This window comes from Perca fluviatilis, chromosome 16 (assembly GCF_010015445.1).
Source record: "Perca fluviatilis chromosome 16, GENO_Pfluv_1.0, whole genome shotgun sequence".
In the NCBI taxonomy this organism is placed as follows: domain Eukaryota; kingdom Metazoa; phylum Chordata; class Actinopteri; order Perciformes; family Percidae; genus Perca; species Perca fluviatilis.
In genome coordinates, this window is record NC_053127.1 from 7055588 (window position 1) to 7074838 (window position 19251).

The 19251-nt window shown below is 43.1% G+C and overlaps 1 long non-coding RNA gene across 1 annotated transcript; it reads left to right on the forward strand.

Annotated features, from left to right (window-relative positions):
• The first annotated feature begins 18378 nt into the window (after positions 1 to 18378).
• LOC120544472 lies at positions 18379 to 18792 on the forward strand. Its single transcript, XR_005636504.1, has 3 exons — positions 18379 to 18525; positions 18621 to 18671; positions 18753 to 18792. It is a non-coding gene; the product is annotated as an uncharacterized LOC120544472 (long non-coding RNA).
• Positions 18793 to 19251: the final 459 nt, after the last annotated feature.

A 19251-nucleotide genomic window follows, 5' to 3' on the forward strand; every position in this document is an offset into this window, starting at 1 on the left:
GCAAAAATGTCTTGTCTCGTTCTCCGTAGAAATGAGGTCCGTGTGGGCACCCAGATTGTGATTTTCTTTTCTCCATTTGATTCATTTACAGTATAGATCTACAAAAACACGCCAATCGAAGTGATAACATTTATTGGTTACACTTCACTTGAAGGTATCTACATAAGAGTGACATGATACTGTCATGAACGTGTCATAAACATTATAAACGTCATAAATGTTTGACATAACGCTTCTGTCATTAAGTGTCATTCGGTTTTTATCATGACAAGTTATGGTTAGAGTTAGGGTTAGGGTTCATGTGTCATGACAGTGTCATGTGTTCATGACAGTGTCATGTTACTCTTATGTAGATACCTTCAAGTAAAGGGTTACCCATTTATTTTCAACACAGGCCCAAGTTGTTAAAGGTCCCATGACATGGTGCTCTTTGGATGCTTTTATATAGACCTTAGTGGTCCCCTAATACTGTATCTGAAGTCTCTTTTATATAGTCCTTAGTGGTCCCCTAATACTGTATCTGAAGTCTCTTTTATATAGACCTTAGTGGTCCCCTAATACTGTATCTGAAGTCTCTTTTATATAGACCTTAGTGGTCCCCTAATACTGTATCTGAAGTCTCTTTTATATAGACCTTAGTGGTCCCCTAATACTGTATCTGAAGTCTCTTTTATATAGGCCTTAGTGGTCCCCTAATACTGTATCTGAAGTCTCTTTTATATAGACCTTAGTGGTCCCCTAATACTGTATCTGAAGTCTCTTTTATATAGGCCTTAGTGGTCCCCTAATACTGTATCTGAAGTCTGTATCTGAAGTCTGTATCTGAAGTCTCTTTTATATAGACCTTAGTGGTCCCCTAATACTGTATCTGAAGTCTCTTTTATATAGACCTTAGTGGTCCCCTAATACTGTATCTGAAGTCTCTTTTATATAGACCTTAGTGGTCCCCTAATACTGTATCTGAAGTCTCTTTTATATAGACCTTAGTGGTCCCCTAATACTGTATCTGAAGTCTCTTTCCCGAAAGTCAGACTTGATGCAGAATTACAGACACTAGAGCCAGTCCCACAATGAGCTTTCCTTAGGATGTGCCATTTCTGTGTCTGTAGCTATTGAGGAGGAGAGAGGGGGGCAAGGTGGAGGGTGGGGGTGTGGCCTTGACCAACTGCCACTTTGCTTGTTTGAAAGCCATGATGTCTCTCTCTCATGGGTGGGCCAAATTCTCTGGGCGGGCAAAGCAGAGAAAGGGGAGGTAACCTTGCTCCTTATGACCTCATAAGGAGAAGATTCCAGATCGGCCCATCTGAGCTTTCATTTTCTCAAAGGCAGAGCAGGATACCCAGGACTCGGTTTACACCTATCACCATTTCTAGCCACTGGGGGACCACAGGCAGGCTGGGGGAACTCATATTAATGTTAAAAAAACCTCAAAGTGAAATTTTCATGCCATGGGACCTTTTTAAGAATTAAAAATTGTGGTTACATACAGCCGCATGTTAGCCTTGTTGCACCTGTTGAGGTTGCATAAGATGCACTCAGATAGAGCTCAGTCCACTTTCAACCGGAGCAGAGGCCTAATTAACCAGACTAACTGAAGACACCTGCTCAGAGATTAGTGTTCCTATTTTTAGCATTTTAATTCCTATTAATGACTCAATGACTCCTGCTTTTCCCACTTGGAGTCATTGAGCTTTACAGCTTTGTCCCTGACAGTGTGCGAGCGCACATGTGAGTGTGCATTCCTAGTTTGCTTGCCCGTCAGCGTGTATCTGAAAGTGTGTTTGTGTGTGAATGGCCCCAGTGTGTTGTCAGCGCCTCAAACTGACAGCTGAACTATCCACCCAGCTTTAATTGAGTTCACACACGCACTAGGATCGCTCTGGGGACAGAAAAAAGGAAAGACGAAAAAAAAAAAATAAGAAAACACCCTTCACGCCAGCACACCTTAATTTGTTTCACTGTGTCGCCTTCTGACACCGCAAAGATTGAGGCGGAACATTTGCTAGAGATTACGTTGAATTTAGAAAAGTTGTTTTGCCCATGTCGAGCGCTTGGACTGATAGACGATGACGAGCTGTTTGAGTGTTTATCAGCCGCTGTCGTGAAGCTCCGGAGGGGCAATAATACAGATGGCCATGTTTCTGTTGGAGGGAAGAATCTTCTGGAACAGAGTGGACAGAGACTGAGGGGGGAGGAAAAGAGACAATCTGCTGCTGGAATGGGATGGATGGATGCTATGAATGAATGGCTGGATGGAAGCCATGGATTGGTTGGATGGATGGCATGAATTGGTTGGATGGATGGATGCCAAGGATGGATGGATGCCATGGATGGATGGATGCCATGGATTGGATGGATGGATGGATAGAGCCATGAATGGATGGATGCCATGGATGGATGGAGGCCATGGATTGGTTGGATGGATGGATGCCATGAATGGATGGATGCCATGGATGGATGGAGGCCATGGATTGGTTGGATGGATGGATGCCATGTTTGTTTTTTTTTTGTTGGTGTGGATAGTTGGTGTTTGGGTTGGGTGGGGGGGGTGGAGGGGGGGTGGGTGGGTGGGGGGGGGGGTGGATGTTTTTGTTTTGTGGGGGGGGGGGATGGGGGTGGTTTTTTTGTTGGGTTGGGGGGGGGGTAGGTGGGTTGGGTGGGTGGGGGGGTAATGGGTTGGTTGGATGGATGGATGCCATGGATAGATGGACAAGATTATTAATACTGTAAGTGAGAGAGATGGGGGAGAGAGGAAGGCAGCTAATGGGTGAATGAATGAGCGAGTGGAGGGTATGGGGTGATTAGGGAGGGAGAAGAATAATGCAATATGCGGGAGGTAGGAGTGTGTGAGGGTAAGTGGGGTGACCGAAGGAATGTGTAAGGGACATCGTAGAGATGGAGTGGGTGGGATGAGTCAGAAAGTGATCACTGAGCGAGTGAGCAAAGGGGTCAGGGAATGAGTGAGTGAGGGAGGAGCGGGGGGTGAGGGTAAGGGGTAAGAGAGTGGTGGGTGGGTGAGGGATGGGGAATTAAGTGAGTGAAGAAGTGTTTTTGGGAGGGAGAGGTAAGGGGGGGGAGCGAGTTAAGAAGCGAGTAGTCTCGAATTGCCAGACCATCCTCCACAGGGCTGCGGAGGAAGGTCTGACTAGTCCACACAGCATTCCGGGATTGGAGAAAAATGTGCTCTGGTTTATCGGCATTTCTTTAAACCAATCACAATCGACTGTACCTACGCACCGGACGCAGGTACAGCGCCTCTGCAAAATAGCCTCGGGAAGGAACTTGTTTTGGTGGAACGTGTGTACGTTCAAAAGTTGTTGTAGTCGTGGAACAGAAAACTCAGATTGGACAGATAGTCTAGCTAGCTGTCTGGATTTACCCTGCAGAGATCTGAGGAGCTGTTAACCATAGTCCTCACAAATCCACTGGAGGTTAGAACGCCAACAAAAATGAAACAGAAGGTGACGGACATCCGGCCGAAACGAGGGACATCCGGCGGAATTTCCTGCGGCACCTGAACAATCCCAGAAATTAAATGTCGGCGATATAGACTAAAAAGTGAGTGAGTGAATGGGTGAGTTTTAGTAACTTATTAGTTACTGTGTATTGTGTTCCATCTGAATATTTGGACAAATTGTATTTTGATGCTTCGGCAACATTGTTATTGAAACTTTCATACCAATGAAGGCCCTTTGAATTTGAGTTTGAATTTGCGTGCGTAAATGAGAGAGGGAACAAATGGTTAATTGAACACCACCTATATAAGCTCTGTGTGATCGGTTATGTCAGAAATGAAGTGAAGTTGAAACTACATGAAATCTGTGAGTGTGCCATCGCGCATCTGAACTCTAAACACGGATGACGTCTGGAAAAGCGTCGTTCTTCAAGTTCTTGTTGACTTCCTCTGCAGAAATATAGTTTCTAATTCTAATGTTGATCCCTCTCAGCCCTCATGAGGACAACAGATCATCTGGATCACAGCAGATTACCAGATGGGATCTTCTCTCTGTGCAGTGCTGGAGGAGGATGGATGTGCTTTGGAAAAGTGGATCGTGTGTGCGGTAGGATACGCAGTGAAAGAAATTCACAATTACACTGTGAGTTGCACGCTGACTGAATAGTCTTTGAAAAAACAATCATCTCACACAGCCACAACCAAACATAATTTAATTCCATCTCTCATGGGGATCTCACTCCAGCCTCCATGGACTTTCTACAAGCTGCATTTATTCTCCTCTCACACCTTCCTTGCTGTTCACAATAATTACAAATAGACATATAATATCGTTTTCTCCCAGCAGCCGACGTGCCTTAAAGCGGCAGAATCAATTCTAAAGCAGGACACACACGTAAGTGTTTCTAGTATTATTTTTTTCTCATTTAATATTTGCATTTTGGACCGCAGCAGCTTCTTTATCAGCTGCATTGGGTGAAAGCAGAAAGTGAATGTGTCTTTCAATTTTCTGTATGATTAATGTACTGTATAGTTAAAAAAACGGGATTTATTAAAAAGCACTTCCTTTATTGTGCAAAAATAAGATATCCAAATAAAATGGTTGACTAGAAATATACAGCATATATGTGTAGCTGTGCATAGTCCCCTTTGAATCACAATGCAGCCACTGACACAAGGCCGTACACATCCTGTTCCAAATAGGGTGATCAATCATTCTTCTTTGTTTTGTTTTATTTAGGCGGACACCCAAAAAGGCTAAATGGAGACTCCATAAAGGACACTTTAGTAATAATAATATTAATAAAAATCAATAAAACGACATAAAATGACACACAAATGCCTGTACATAAAATGTATGAGACTTGACGCATTGCTATTGCCAAGGAACTGGCAATAACGCTCACACACACACACACACACACACACACACTCACACACACTGAGAGCAGAGCTGCCCAGAGAGCAGTTAGAATATGTGTAATCAAGACAGAGGTTGGCTTAACAGCTCAATTAGCAGCCGTAATTAAAACACTCGCTCAAAGACAGATAGCATGGATCTCTGTCTTTCTCTCTCTTACTCACACTGAAAAAGATTGAGCCGTTGCACACTGGGGCTCGTGAAGACCAGTAGAAATAATGTACAGACATTATTTCTGCGCACACACACACTGACAAAACGACCCTCTTTCATGTATTCAGTAATGACAGAATCCAGGGAAAAGCTTCTCAGGCATGTAATTATTAATCAGCAGCACCAACAAAATTGACTACACCAGCTTATATACTGCTGCTCCCGGGAGAATACTTCCTGTCTTCAGTTGTGATGCTCACAGAGAACCTGAAACACACATTTTATAGCCCGTCTCAGCATCAGTGCAAGGAGAGGGAGGGAGTGTGTTTGATTCTCAGTGGCCCTGCTGCTTGTTTTGTGAGTGGAAGGTAGTGATGAGTCTAACGACTGAGGAGACATTTAAGTGCGACAAAAGGTAGCAGATGTTGGTTCCAATCAAAGAGAGAAAGAGAAGTAAAAAATTCCTTCGTGAATAATTCTCAGGGAGCGGACTTTACAACAATTTTTTCCAGTCCAGTTAGCCTCTGAAAGATAGTTTGTCCTACTGCTGTTTAATTCTGTTAGTTTGCCCGTTATGTTTTCTCAGTATAGCTGGGTTCAGCTTTTTTGTTGTTGTTGCATTGGGCGGTGTGTACCTTTCAGGCCACAAGAGTGTAGGGCTAAAGATGTGTCAGTAGTCAAGTGTTAGTAAAGTTATTCATGCTTTGAACTAGAATGGCACTCGGAGAGCGCAGACCAGTCCAGTCCAGACTATAGTCCAGTCTTCTTTGATATGCAAATCTGCAAGCACTACCACTATATACTGTATGTCTGGATATATTTCCAAAACTATTAGAATTAAGTTAAAATATGGTTGTTCTTAGCTGAAGCCTCATCATCTCAGCTGCTATTTCAGCTGAAATATTCCACATAGTATAACAGTAGTCACCAGAAGAAACAGCAGTCAGAGCAGCTATTAAAGGTCCCATGGCATGAAAATTTCACTTTATGAGGTTTTTTAACATGAATACGTGTTTCCCCAGCCTGCCCACCCATGAGAGAGCTACACACCTGTATCATACCATATCAGACCATTTACGTACACTGGCCACGTGCGTGCCAGTTTAAACACGGTGTAAAGCTGACAACGCAGCTGGCATTGTCGCAAAACGCTTGTGCACATAGGCATTAGTAGCAGCATTATAAAATGCAGAATATAACTACACAACAGCTGCCAGCGTCAACAACAAGGCGAGGAACGGCTATAATTTGTTATTCCAACACATTCTCACTCCCAGTGTGTCAAAAAGTGACGCTTGGTCAGGTGCCTTTGCTATTTATTACTGACGCAAAAAGTCTCCTTTAGCGTCTCGGTCAGACGCAGGGTGGGGGGGGGTCTTTCAACCAATTCGCACTTGGTCGGGACTCTTGGCGTCACTTTTTGACGCGCTGGGTCGGCAAGTATGTTTAAGTGACATGCGGCACAAGAACGGGACAGATTGTGGGTGGAGTTACAAAATGGATAGTCTACATCCACGACGTTCCACTTCCGGGGTTGGTCCGTTGCTGTCGGATGCTTTCTTTTCGGCCGGATGTCCGTTACCTTCCTCTTCCTTTGTGTTGGCGTTCTAACCTCTGGTGGATTTGTGAGGACTATGGTTGACTGCTCCTCAGATCTCTGCAGGGTAAATCCAGACAGCTAGCTAGACTATCTGTCCAATCTGAGTTTTCTGTTGCACGACTAAAACTATGTTCCACCAAAACAAGTTCCTTCCCGAGGCTATTTTGCAGAGGCACCGTGGCTCTGTTCAGCATGTTGCGCCGCCCAAAACGATTGTGATTGGTTTAAAGAAATGCCAATAAACCAGAGCACGTTTTTCTCCCATCCCGGAATGCTGTGTGGACTAGCCAGACCCTCCTCCGCAGCGCTGTGGACGAGGGTTTGACAACGCGAGACTAGCGTGAACATAGCGTTAGGCAAAGTTTGAGTTGTGCTTTTGAAACTTTTTAATCCCACACATTTATTTTTTTTTTATTCCATGCAGAACAGTAAGTCACAAAGCATTTAGCGAATGTATTAAGCTTCAGGCTCTTTGATCCTCCACATTGAACCGCTGTGGTTTCCTGCAGTCAGAGGTGGGTGGATAAGTCACCAGAACCTGTGATGTGATTTCATTACAGCGTAATAATCCTTTACAGCTCGTTCCGTCCCACACGTAACCACAATAAATCTAATAAACGGGAGCGTTCAGCGCTGAGGGAAGACAAGCACAAATAGACACTGAGGAAAACTTGTCACTTTTTACTGTATCTTCTTGTTGCTTTATGGCTTTTTCCACACTATTTATGTTTCATTGTCCAACTCAGTAAAGTCTTTATCATCTTGATTTGTCGTTGTCGCTGTTTCTGTTTTCTGTCTTTAGTTTTAAAAGGATTTAGTTTTAGTGTAGTTGTTTTTTTCAACCAGACTCCATGCATGAATTCTTACTTTTTTTACGTTTTTATCATTACACTCATAAGTATCTTAAAGTAATCAACTAAACAATCTGTCTTAATTCCACTATCAGGGGCGAAATTGTCACGAATGTAAATATCACCTTGAGTGTAAAATGAGAAAGATTAGGGCTTGTTTTTAGGATCCACCAGAAGGAGCTTCCTAATAATTGCCTCAAAAAAGTTTGGGATTCAGTCTCAGCTGGGTTCCACTTTTACGTAAAAGTGTTAGTGTGCTCACTTCAGATGCAAACACTGTATACAGATTCCAATGTCTTACAATTAGGGCTGGGTACCGAATTCAATACTTTTTAGGCACCGACCGAATCCCCTCTAAAGTATCGAGTATCAGAAATTGCCTCGTCATTCAATACCCAATTTCAATACCTGAGGAGTAAATCTCATCAGCGTCAGTGAGCCAATAAGCATGCAGCATGCTTCTACCAAGATCTAATAATGTTTGTGATTGGATGTCTAAAGCGTGATTTATGCTTCTGCGTTACGTACATGGAGACCCGGAGCCTACGCTGGAGCCCAACGTGCATCTCTAAATAAATGTTACTACACGTCACACGGCCGTGGCGTGGTAGCGTTGCATTTCCCCCGACTCATTTCCGGGTTCTCCTTCTCCATAAACAACATGAAATCAAGGAGAGGGTTAACTTTTCCTGCTCCAGATCTCCCACCGTGGTCAGAAAGAACAGGGGAGACACTTTGTTTCTCTCACTAGGACTCTAGAGTCGCTACTCGCTCCGAAAGCTAATCGCCTTCACTCTCTCACTCGCTCTACCACCCCCAGACACATATATACACACACACACACACACGCACACACATGCCAGGTCTTCTGTGCTTTTAAAGTGCTCATATTATGCTTTTTGACTTTTTCCCTTTCCTTTTATAGTGTTATATATCTTTTTTGTGCATGTTATAAGTTTACAAAGTGAAAAAGCCCAAAGTGCCCCCCAAAGGGACTTACCATCTCCAACAGAAAACACTGTTCACCAACTGCTCCAAACAGCTCTATTGTAGTCCAGCCTTTACTTCACTTTGTAACACACGTTATAATGGTCGCCTAGCTGCTAGCGTAGCACGCCCTCATGCTCTGCTTCTGACTGGCTAGTAGTCCTTACCTAGGTACTGTCAGGGCACGCCCTCATACTCTGCTTCTGACTGGCTAGTAGTCCTTACCTAGGTACTGTCAGGGCACGCCCTCATACTCTGCTTCTGACTGGCTAGTAGTCCTTACCTAGCTACTGAGCATGTGCGACTCCCAACAAAGATGGAACAGAAGTGAGATGCCTCACTCTGTAGCTAAAACAGAGAGCTCAACATACAGGGTGAAAAGAGGAGCTGCAGCAATGTGCAGTACAACAGAAATATGGTGTTTTTTGAAAATTAAACCATGTAAACTTAGACTGATATAACCTTTAAATACAATTATAATAATTGTATTTAAAATAATAATAATATGAGCACTTTAAGGAGATCGACACACACACCGACGCACAAGTATAAACATCAGGCCACTTACGTAGGCTACGGTGAAAGCTCTGCATGGAGCCTCCGCAGAACCATAAATCACCCTTAACAAGACATACAGGAAAAACAGAGAAACGGGGCTCATGTAGTAGGAGCTGAAACATAAATACAAAGATTTGTGCCGTAATGTTGTAATTACTTTTTGTTTCATAAAATTGATATAGAAAAAAGTATTTTAGTATTTAGGAACCGCTATCGAAGTCACGGTATTGGTATCGGTACCAAAATGAATGAATACTGAACGATACTCAGCCCTACTTAAAATGGTAGTGCTCATATTATGCTCATTTTCAGGTTCATAATTGTATCTAGAGGTTGTACCAGAATAGGTTTATGTGGTTTAATTTTCAAAAACATCATATTTGTTGTAATACACATTGCTGCAGCTTCTCTTTTCACCCTGTGTGTTGAGCTCTCTGTTTCAGCTACAGAGTGAGACATCTCACTTCTGTTCCATCTTTGTTGGGAGTCACACATGCGCAGTAGCTAGGTAAGGACTACTAGCCATTCAGAAGCAGAGTATGAGGGTGTGTCCTGACAGTACCTAGGTAAGGACTACTAGCCAGTCAGTTGCAGAGTATGAGGGTGTGTCCTGACAGTACCTAGGTAAGGACTACTAGCCATTCAGAAGCAGAGTATGAGGGCGTGCCCTGACAGTACCTAGGTAAGGACTACTAGCCAGTCAGAAGCAGAGTATGAGGGCGTGCCACGCTAGCAGCTAGGTGAGCCTTATAACGTGTGTTACAAAGTGACCACATTTGTCTCTGAAGTAAAGGCTGGACTACAATAGAGCTGTTTGGAGCAGTTTGTGAACAGTGTTTTCTGTTGGAGATGTAAGGAATGGGAAAAAGCCAAAAAGCATACTGTAATATGAGCACTTTAATTCTTGAGTTGATGAATAAGCACTGAAACCCAGAACTGTCAGTTGACAACTCTGTCTCCAACAGTGTCTACATTTATATTCCAAGTTAGTTTCACAGAATGCTTCTTGAAACGAAAATGTCATTTCTTCCAGGATTAGGTTCCATGGCAACGTTTCTTTGATTGAGGGAAGTGTTTATTCTCTACACTGACTTGGTCGGGGGTGGATGCTGAATGTAGAGAGACTTTAAGACTGAAGACCGCAGTTCTGCATCCATAAAAGGTTTAGGCAAGAAAATTACTGCTTGAAGATTAGGGCAAGCTCAAAGTTTCGGTTAAATGTCAGTAAACACTCGTGTCTCGTGCTTCAAGTCACGGTCCGTGCAGGGTTAGCTTCAGATAAACATCATCATGTATCCGCTCGCCCCAGGGTTAAAAATCTCCTTTTTCTTAAAAAGAAATACAACTTCAAATAGAAATTCATTGCTGTTTACAGTAAACAGGGTCGTCTTGGGGCGAGATTATGCGCATACAGTAGTATAAAGTGAGGAGACATATGGGGACTAAATGCAGTGGAAGCATAGGCGGCGCCAGGGAGGGGCTTGGGGGTGGCTTCCACTAATTGGCAGTTTAAGACGTGTTAACAAACTACAGTGAGGCTCGTCACATTAACAACGAGCGTGGATGGCAGAACTCAGTCGATGAGCATTACCAGCTGTAATCAGGTATCGATACTCTGTCTGTGAGGGATTCTGAGCTCCTGAAGTCAAAGTCTTACTGAAGTATCCTTGAGCGAGTTGCTGAATTCATCCAGTTTGGATCCAAAACCTCAGCAGGCTGTTCTCATGAATGATTTGTACATAGCGAACTAGGAGAAGTTGAGAATGAATCATATTTTCCGTATTATAATGAGTTAAGGACACCGAACTTGCATGAAATGTCTGTCCAAAATCCTGAAATGTTCTGGTGCACGGATGATGATTAATTGGAAGCGGTTGTTTAAATTTAATATTTATAAGTTGGCGACTTTTGTTTCTAAAGCATGGCAAAAAAAAAAAAAGACTAGAATGGTTTATTTGTTTAGGGTATGTGGTTACTTTGGCATCTGGTCCTTTGTCCTAGGAAATGGTGTCTTTTAAGCCTGCGTGGGCTGGGCATATTTTATTGTATGCATGACACAATAATACAAAATTATGTATTCATATAGCTATGAAAAGTAAAGCATTGTTTGGTACGTGTTTATCACTGACTGACGCTGTATAAGAGCGTGAAGATCGGCGTAGGGAAGATTTGTGGGTGGATTTTTGGCTCCTAAAACACAGGGCTTTCAAGCCGGGGGAGCGGAGTTTGTGTCCCAGAAGAAGTTAAGGGGAAAACATGGGGGAAGACTTTCACCCAGGAAACTGGTGTTTGTGTCCCGGGAGTACTACTTAAGGGGGCCGGTGTTTTAACCCAAACCACAATCTTTTTTCTAACCTTAACTAGTCATTTTGGTGCCTAAACTGCATGACGCTCACCTTTTTGTCTGCTAAACATAGTTGCAGCAGCCGCCTAAATGATCGGCACCTCACAGTGACCGGTACCCGGCTCACAGCGACCTTTTCTCGGTTGTTGTCCATCCGCTTTGCGTCAGTCCGAACTACGCCCCTTAGCTGCGATATAATCACAACCTATCATGGCTTGTCGTGAGCTAATGCTTACAGTAATTTAATCTTTAGTCGTGGAAGGTACTGACAGTAGCCCCCGACGTCGTCTTCCAGGCAGCGCTGCCTGGAAGGCACTAGGATTAGGCAATGGTTAGGGTTAGGGTTGGGTGCCTTGAAGTCGACGGTCGCAGCGCTGCCTTGAAGTCGACGTTGGGGGCTTAAAACACCATCGAGCGTACAGTAACTGCCAGTGTCAAAATATACCGTGCAGCCATTTTATTTATCTTAAAGATTGTTTCCCTAATTGCGGTTTGCTATTTACTCAAGAAATTGAACAGTTGGTTTTAACCATATTATATTAAAAAAAAGCACATTCAGGGGCGCCTTGTTAGCTCACCTGGTAGAGCGTGCGCCCCATGTACAGCGGCCGCGGGTTCAGTTCTGGCCCGCGGCCTTTCGCTGCATGTCATTCCCCCTCTCTCTCCCACTTTCCTGTCTTAATCTGTCCTATAAAAAAAAAAAAAAAAAAGGCACTAAAAGCCCCAAAAATAATCTTTAAAAAAACACACATTCAAACACTTATCTCTAATCATGCCCGGCCATGCAGAAAACTTTGGTTTTGATTTAACAAGCGCTGGAGAAATGAGAGCCGGAGTGGCTACGATTAACAAGCAAGAGATAAAAAGTAGAGGAGGAGACGATGGGAGGGAGAAACAAAGTCGAGGTGAGAAGAGCGGAAACGTGTTCTAATAAGCTGCTGCTGACTCACATCATGCCGCCGGATTAATAATCAGCTCTGGATGGGCTAATTGAGAAATCTCATTGTCTTAAATAAGCGAGGACTGGCCAGCGGCCAAGGACACTAGAGCAATTTCCTATTTCCTATTTTCATCAGTTATTAAGCCGCATTGATCTTTCCCTTCACCGTACCACATGGTACTTGGAAACATTTCGAACAATTAAAGTGTGAGGAAGCAGCAGTTTAAAGCTCAGAGGAGTGACTTTGGGGGTGGAAAAGGTTGTGTCACAATTGTGGGTTACTGTTGGTTTATCAGCATTCAACGTCTGTCGTTTGTGAAGAGTTCCGTCCCTGTGTGTTACTGTGTTTTTGTGCTCCTGGGTTTTTTCCCCCCATTCCTTCCGTGTTCCTGTTTCTTTTGGACTATTTTCTCCTGCTTACGCGTTTGTAAGTCTCTTTGTGTTTCATTACATTATTATTTATTCAAACTGCTGCTCACTCCTCGCCTTCCTGCTACTTGGGTCCAAGCCTACAACCACACAGAACTCACTAACTGTCGATCATGTAGAGTTACCGAAACAAGTCTATATCGACGATGTTGCATTTCCGGGATTGTTCAGGTGGCGCCTGGACATTCCACCGGATGTCCCTCATTTTCGGCTGGATGTCCGTCACCTTCCGCTTTCTTTGTGTTGGCATTTGTAACTCTGGTGGATTTGTGAGGACTATGGTTAACTGCTCCTCAGATCTCTGCAGGGTAAATCCAGACAGCTAGCTAGACTATCTGTCCAATCGGAGTTTTCTGTTCCACGACCAAAACTACTTCCAATCCTGACACATGTTCCACCAAAAAAACAACTTCCTTCCCGAGGCTATTTTGCAGAGGCACCGTTGCTCCGTCTTGTGATTGGTTTAAAGAAATGCCAATAAACCAGAGCACTATTTTCTCCCATCCTGGAATAAGTTAAAGTTAAAATGCTGTAACATTACCCAGCCCTATGTACAGTATGTGTTTCCAAACAAACACTTTCCAGCTAAGTTAGAATCCAAATGTCACCAGAGTTTATTTAATTCCACCTGAACTGAAATGGAAAAGTTCCCTTTGCAGGGTTTGTTTGGGTCACACAGCACAAACACACTGAGAACCAGGGCACGTCAACAAACGCCTCCACCAGCAGTCTGTTTATTAGAGTTTGCAGTAACCAGATTTTTTTTATTTTAATGGACTTGTCTCTGCTTTCCAAGTGCTGGTTGATCACATGTAAACATCCATGTCATAAACCCCTTGTGTTCTATTTTCATTTCCTGTTGTTGTGAGAAACCGCTCTGCGTTTCATTTTGAAAGAGGACTGACACCCAAACGTTCAAAGCCTCAGTGATCCGGGGGGGCAGCTGAGCCGGAACAACATGGTGGCCACTTTCCACAACAAAACAACACATTTAAGAACTTGAATACACTCCAAACCGTGTGTCCACACATGTGAATATACTATGATTGAATAATTTGTTTGGAAAGAATGTAGTTTTCTTTGCAAAACCAAATCCTGAACTTATCAACAAATCAAACAAAGTTATCTATTCTCTATAAATACTTCAAAGGAAGAGATAACCAGGCCTTTTTTTTTTAAAGGTCCAATGTGTGGGAATTTCTCCCATCTAGCGTTGAGATCATATATCGCAATCAACTCTCTCGCCCCACGCAGTTCAAAGTAGGTATTACAGCTACGGTAGCCTTCACACTTCAGAAAGAGCCGGGAAGCTACGATACCCATCAGCAGCATTAGCAGCACCTGTGAGTTTATCATGTGACAGCGAAAACGCGAAAGGCGGAGCAGTATGTCCTGTATGTCCCTTACCGAACAACGTATTTCAAGATGGCGCATGAATATGGAGCGTCTACCCCAGTTCAAGCAAATGCAAATGTAAAATTTCAAGCCAATAGGAATACTTGGAATTGATGGTGGTGGTAAATATTCATGAAGGACAAGTTTGTGAACGGGCAACACAAATTTTGATAATGAACAACTACACACGTTATTGTACTGGCCTGTAGGCAAGATATTCATCCACAGATACAGTGAAAAAGTAGTTCAATATTTCTTTCTGAAATGTAGTGGAGTAGAAGTAGAAAGTGGCATGAAAAGAAAAGACTCAAGTAAAGTACAAGTACCTCAACATTTGGACTTAAGTACAGTGCTTGAGTAAATTTACTTAGTAACATTCCACCACTGGTCCACTTTTAATATGCACATATATTTTATACAACATATGTATACAGTGATGCAGCAGTTAACCAATTTCACTGTTAACCATGCTGTAAAACGTCACGGTTAATTAATCGTAAAAGCTCCGCCACACCGAGTGTTAACTGACTGCAGGTGATGTGTAGCAGTGTGTGCAGTTCTTATTAAACCTGCCTGACGACATAAACGTTCGCACATCAGACGCCGGCCCGGTCCCCGCGACTATTGACTGTCAGAGTGACAGTGGCTCTCCGTGGTGGGATACCTTACTGCTGCGATTTTGTAACGTTAGCCAACATAAAGTTAGCAAACAGCAGGAAAACACCGAGCAGAGCCAGCCCCTGGCCTCAGGACAGCTGCAGCTGCAGCGGGGAATTCAACCCAAGTTGGTAAGCTTGCTAGCGACTTTATTTACTAACGTTAAGTGTTTGTCATATGAGTGTTTGTTAGCTTGTTAACGTTACCAGTTAGCTAACGTTAGCCTGTTTAATGTTAACAGTAACATTAAAGTTACTGCTAACGAGTCAGGAGGCGACGTTTGCATTTACAGTGACTGGGGATTTCCACCGGATGCAGAACGTCTCCGTCAGTACCCACCATAGACAGTATATAAGGTACCCACCAGATCCGGATTTGTTGCGGCACGGCTGCGGCCATGACTGACAGCTGAAGTCACGAGGACCCCACGAGATCTCGCGAATTCACGTAGAATAGAAAGAACCACAAAACCAACAGCAGTTAGTTTCCATCCAGAGGAGTAGAGGGGGAAACAGCTCTGTGTTGTCAAGGTGTAGTGCAGGGAAATACGATCCGCAGGTGAGCACGGTGTATTTTATTTTGAAAATTAACCGGATGTTTTATTTTATTTCTGTGCTCGACTTCCTGTCCCGCACTATCTGCCCTGTGCTGAGACCGGCAAAAATAGAAGCTCTGCGTATCTGCTCCGGAGGGCCGCGGATCGCCGGAGCTGGGACGCAGTTGGAACGCAGCCGTTCTGCAGTCAGTGGAAATACACACACTGACTTTTTAATGGAAACCTATTGACTCCGCCGCCGCTCCAGAATGGATCCGCAGACGTTCTGCAACCGGTGGAAATTAGCAGTGAGCGAGCGAGCTGACGATAACATTACATTCGCACGAGGCAAAACTCCGCAACAGCTCAAAATTATTATTTTTTTTATATAAAGTAATGCGTTTTTTGTTGGGTTTTTTTAAGATTTGTTTTTGTGGGCATTTTCGGCCTTTATTTTGATAGGACCGCTGAAGACTCGAAAGGGGAGAAAGAGGGGTGAATGACATATAGCAAAGGACCGCAGCTACCAACTTGGCCTTTGTTTGTGGTGTGACTGATTCTAAGTCTCTAATCTTAGATGAATTTAAATAAAAAAGGTTGATGCTTAATCATATTATCATTTTCAAAACTAATGTGTTACTGTGTTATTTATGTTTCAAAAGGCAGCAATAAATAACACATTCAAAAAATGTGATTTCATACATTAGCAGTGAAATGAATCAATGCATAATAATCGTGGATCTTCCGACTACAATCATACCAACAAAATCTACAATCTTTGCATCCTTATATGTACTTAGTAGGGGGTACTGTTAAAGTGTTTAAACAATTTTAAAGACCGATGTTCTAGTAGAATACCAAAATCCAAGTATGACCTTAAAAATGTCTATGAATATGATATGTCTCCTTTTTAAAGGAGCTGTGTGCAGTTTCGGGTTGATGCACAGCAGTTCTGTGTGACTGAACTAAAGGCTTCGGTTCAAATTCAGCAGCTATTTATTCAACCTAATAATGTTTAAACTGCAGCGTTTAGAGCCCATAGTGAACCGCAGGGTGTAGTTTCAGTTATTATTCAGTGACTCCGTTTAGTTCTGTGCTCCATCCGTCACTGCTGTAAAAACACATCTGCTCAGGATGCTCCGTTTTCTCGACCACCCGCTGTTTGTTACGAGCAGCTGATGAAATACGCGACTCTCCGTAGACTGTTTGAACTTTTGGTTCGTGTCTGCCCGCGGTTTGTTTTCGCATTTGCCAGGTTACAATTAGCGGCGCGCTGTTTGTCAAACAAAGCCAGAGTCAGCGCCGCGGGTGTCCACAGAGAGTGCTAAACAAAGCCTGTCAGCCATAAAATGTCTCTGCTCAGATTGCGTCCACATGCGGCGGCCCGACACCTGTGTAGTTGTGCAAGGCCGCTGACGCCTTACAAACAAAACCCTGTTGTTAATGACTCAAACATGCACATAAACACAGTGATGCATGCACGTACTATACACTGAGCCATTCACAACAATAACATTACTCACCAACAACTGTATTTATATAGCACTTTCTTCAACATATTTACAAAGGGATTTCCTGTAAAAAGACTAGATAGACTAAACTGTAAATTACAAAGAAATGATGGTTACAGTGGGGTGTTGAGTCTTGGATACAGTTTTACACAAAAAGTAATATGCTTTTGCTGTGTCTCAAATAGGGTTACAAAGGGGCAGAAATGTTCCGGTAAATTTCCCGAAACTTTCCAGAAAACTTTCCATGGAAAGTTAACCCTTGTGTTGACTTTTTTTTCTTTTTCTTTTTTTTTAATCAGAAAATATGGGACGTAGAAATAAGCGCTGAAAATGTGTAGAAGAAAACTTTAACAATTTAAAACATTGGAAAAAGCAAAAACAAAAATGGCGTCAAAAACGTCGAAAGACAAATGTTTTTTCAAGGTTGACGGGAAGACAACACAAGGGTTAAGCTGGGGAATTTTGGAAACATTCCAGTTTGGAAACTTTCATGGGAATTAATGGGAAGTTATGGGAATTTACTAGCCTGACATGGTCCTACTCAGATTCTAGTCAGAATGTGAGTCTGAAACCGCTCCATTGGGCTGTGATTATGGGGCGTGTTCCAACCGAACCAGGAAAAAAAATGCCTCTGCATTCATTGGATAGACCTCCAACCAATCAGAGCAACGGAACTCAACACTGTGTATCGTCTCCATAGCAACCACTCTTTGCACAATGCATTCGTTCTAACTTCCGACTTTTAGACTTTTTTGAAGCTGGATATATCATTTGTTGCGTGTAAATATAAATGTGGATAACGTTAGTGATAGTGACATGCTCGCTACAGTCGCATTTCTAGAGATGAATCGGCGAAAACACGTTTTATTTCTCTGATTCACGGCTTTGTTCTAGCGCCGGCGCTCCCTCTCTTCAGTCTCTCTCTATGTCTTTCCACCATATAACACTCTCTCTCTTCAGTCTCTCTCAGAGAGATATAAGGAGGAGGTTTCTGTCACTTTGGTATGTGGGATTTTGATGGATGACCTTTTGACCTGGGCGGCAAGAGGTCACGACCTGTCAGAAAGTGATTGATGCCTTCCAGGTGTGTGTGACTGGTCTGTTCTGGAAGCTTCTAGAAGGAAGGCGTGTCCCGGAAATGACGTGTGTTAAGTGCTGCAATGAGGGCGCTACAGGAAGTAGAAAAATGTTTCATTTAAAATGATCCAATGAGCGTTAGAGATGAAATATCCGGATGTGTTTGAAATGATCCAGTGAGAGAAGAGGGGTGTAGCGAACAATTTTGAGCATAAAAGGGTTTCTTCCCCGTTTGAAACAGAGAAAGATAGGTTTTTCATTCTACACACAGCATGAATGTAAGTTTGAGTAACACTGATGCGTTTGAAATGAGCCAATGACCAAGAATTAAATCAAGTATCTTTACACTCTTTGGAGCAGAGAGCAGAACGTGTAAGGCAGGGTTGTAAAATAGGAATTGTAAGGCCCCTCTTACAACAGGCCAAGTAAGTGGCTGAGCCCCCCAAAAGTTTGCACACCAGCACTAATGTTCGTCCCTAAATAGGCAATAAAGTGTTTACCACATGTTTGGAAGAAGCATGTGCTTCATTCAGCCTACTCTCCCACTCGGCTTTGCATACAGACCGTCACTTCATTCAGAGGAGTCAAAATGATTCAGTCACAGTACTTTTCAGGTGAGTTCTAATATTATCATTATGGATTAATTAATTATTAATGCCAAGTGTGTTGAAATATTCCGGTCAACCATTATGACTGTTCTTCCTAACAGAAATCAATGACGAGGACTTTAGAGATATCGTAATCACAGATGTCGATTTTGGTAGGTTATTTATACCATTTAATGCTTTATGTATCAAGGTAATAAATAACTGATCCTATGTTGTCTTTTCTCTCCCCAAAGGCGTGATAGATGACAGAGGCGTTGCATATAACAATCAAAAATCCAGCAGTCTTTACAGGGGTTATTGAAATTGAGGAGGTAATGTCTGAAGAAAGACCACGGGCCAACGGGCGCCAATTGTAGCCGCGCAGACGTCCCCAACCACACGATTGAAACAGAATTTAGGCAGCCGGTACAGCATATGCAGTCAAGAGATGAAAACGCTGGGCACCCCTCGGCTACCCCTACAAATGACTGCCGGTAAGGCCTTCATATTATTTATATTATACCTGCAACTGGGTAGATGTGAGATAGAGGGAGACAAATATTATTTATATTATACCTGTAAATGGGTGGATGGGAGATGGGGAACACATGTGTGTGTGTGTGTGTGTGTGTGTGTGTGTGTGTGTGTGTGTGTGTGTGTGTGTGTGTGTGTGTGTGTGTGTGTGTGTGTGTGTGAGGTGCAGGTGGTGTGGGAGGGGTGTGGGTGGTGGTGGGTAAGAGGGCATTGTGGGAG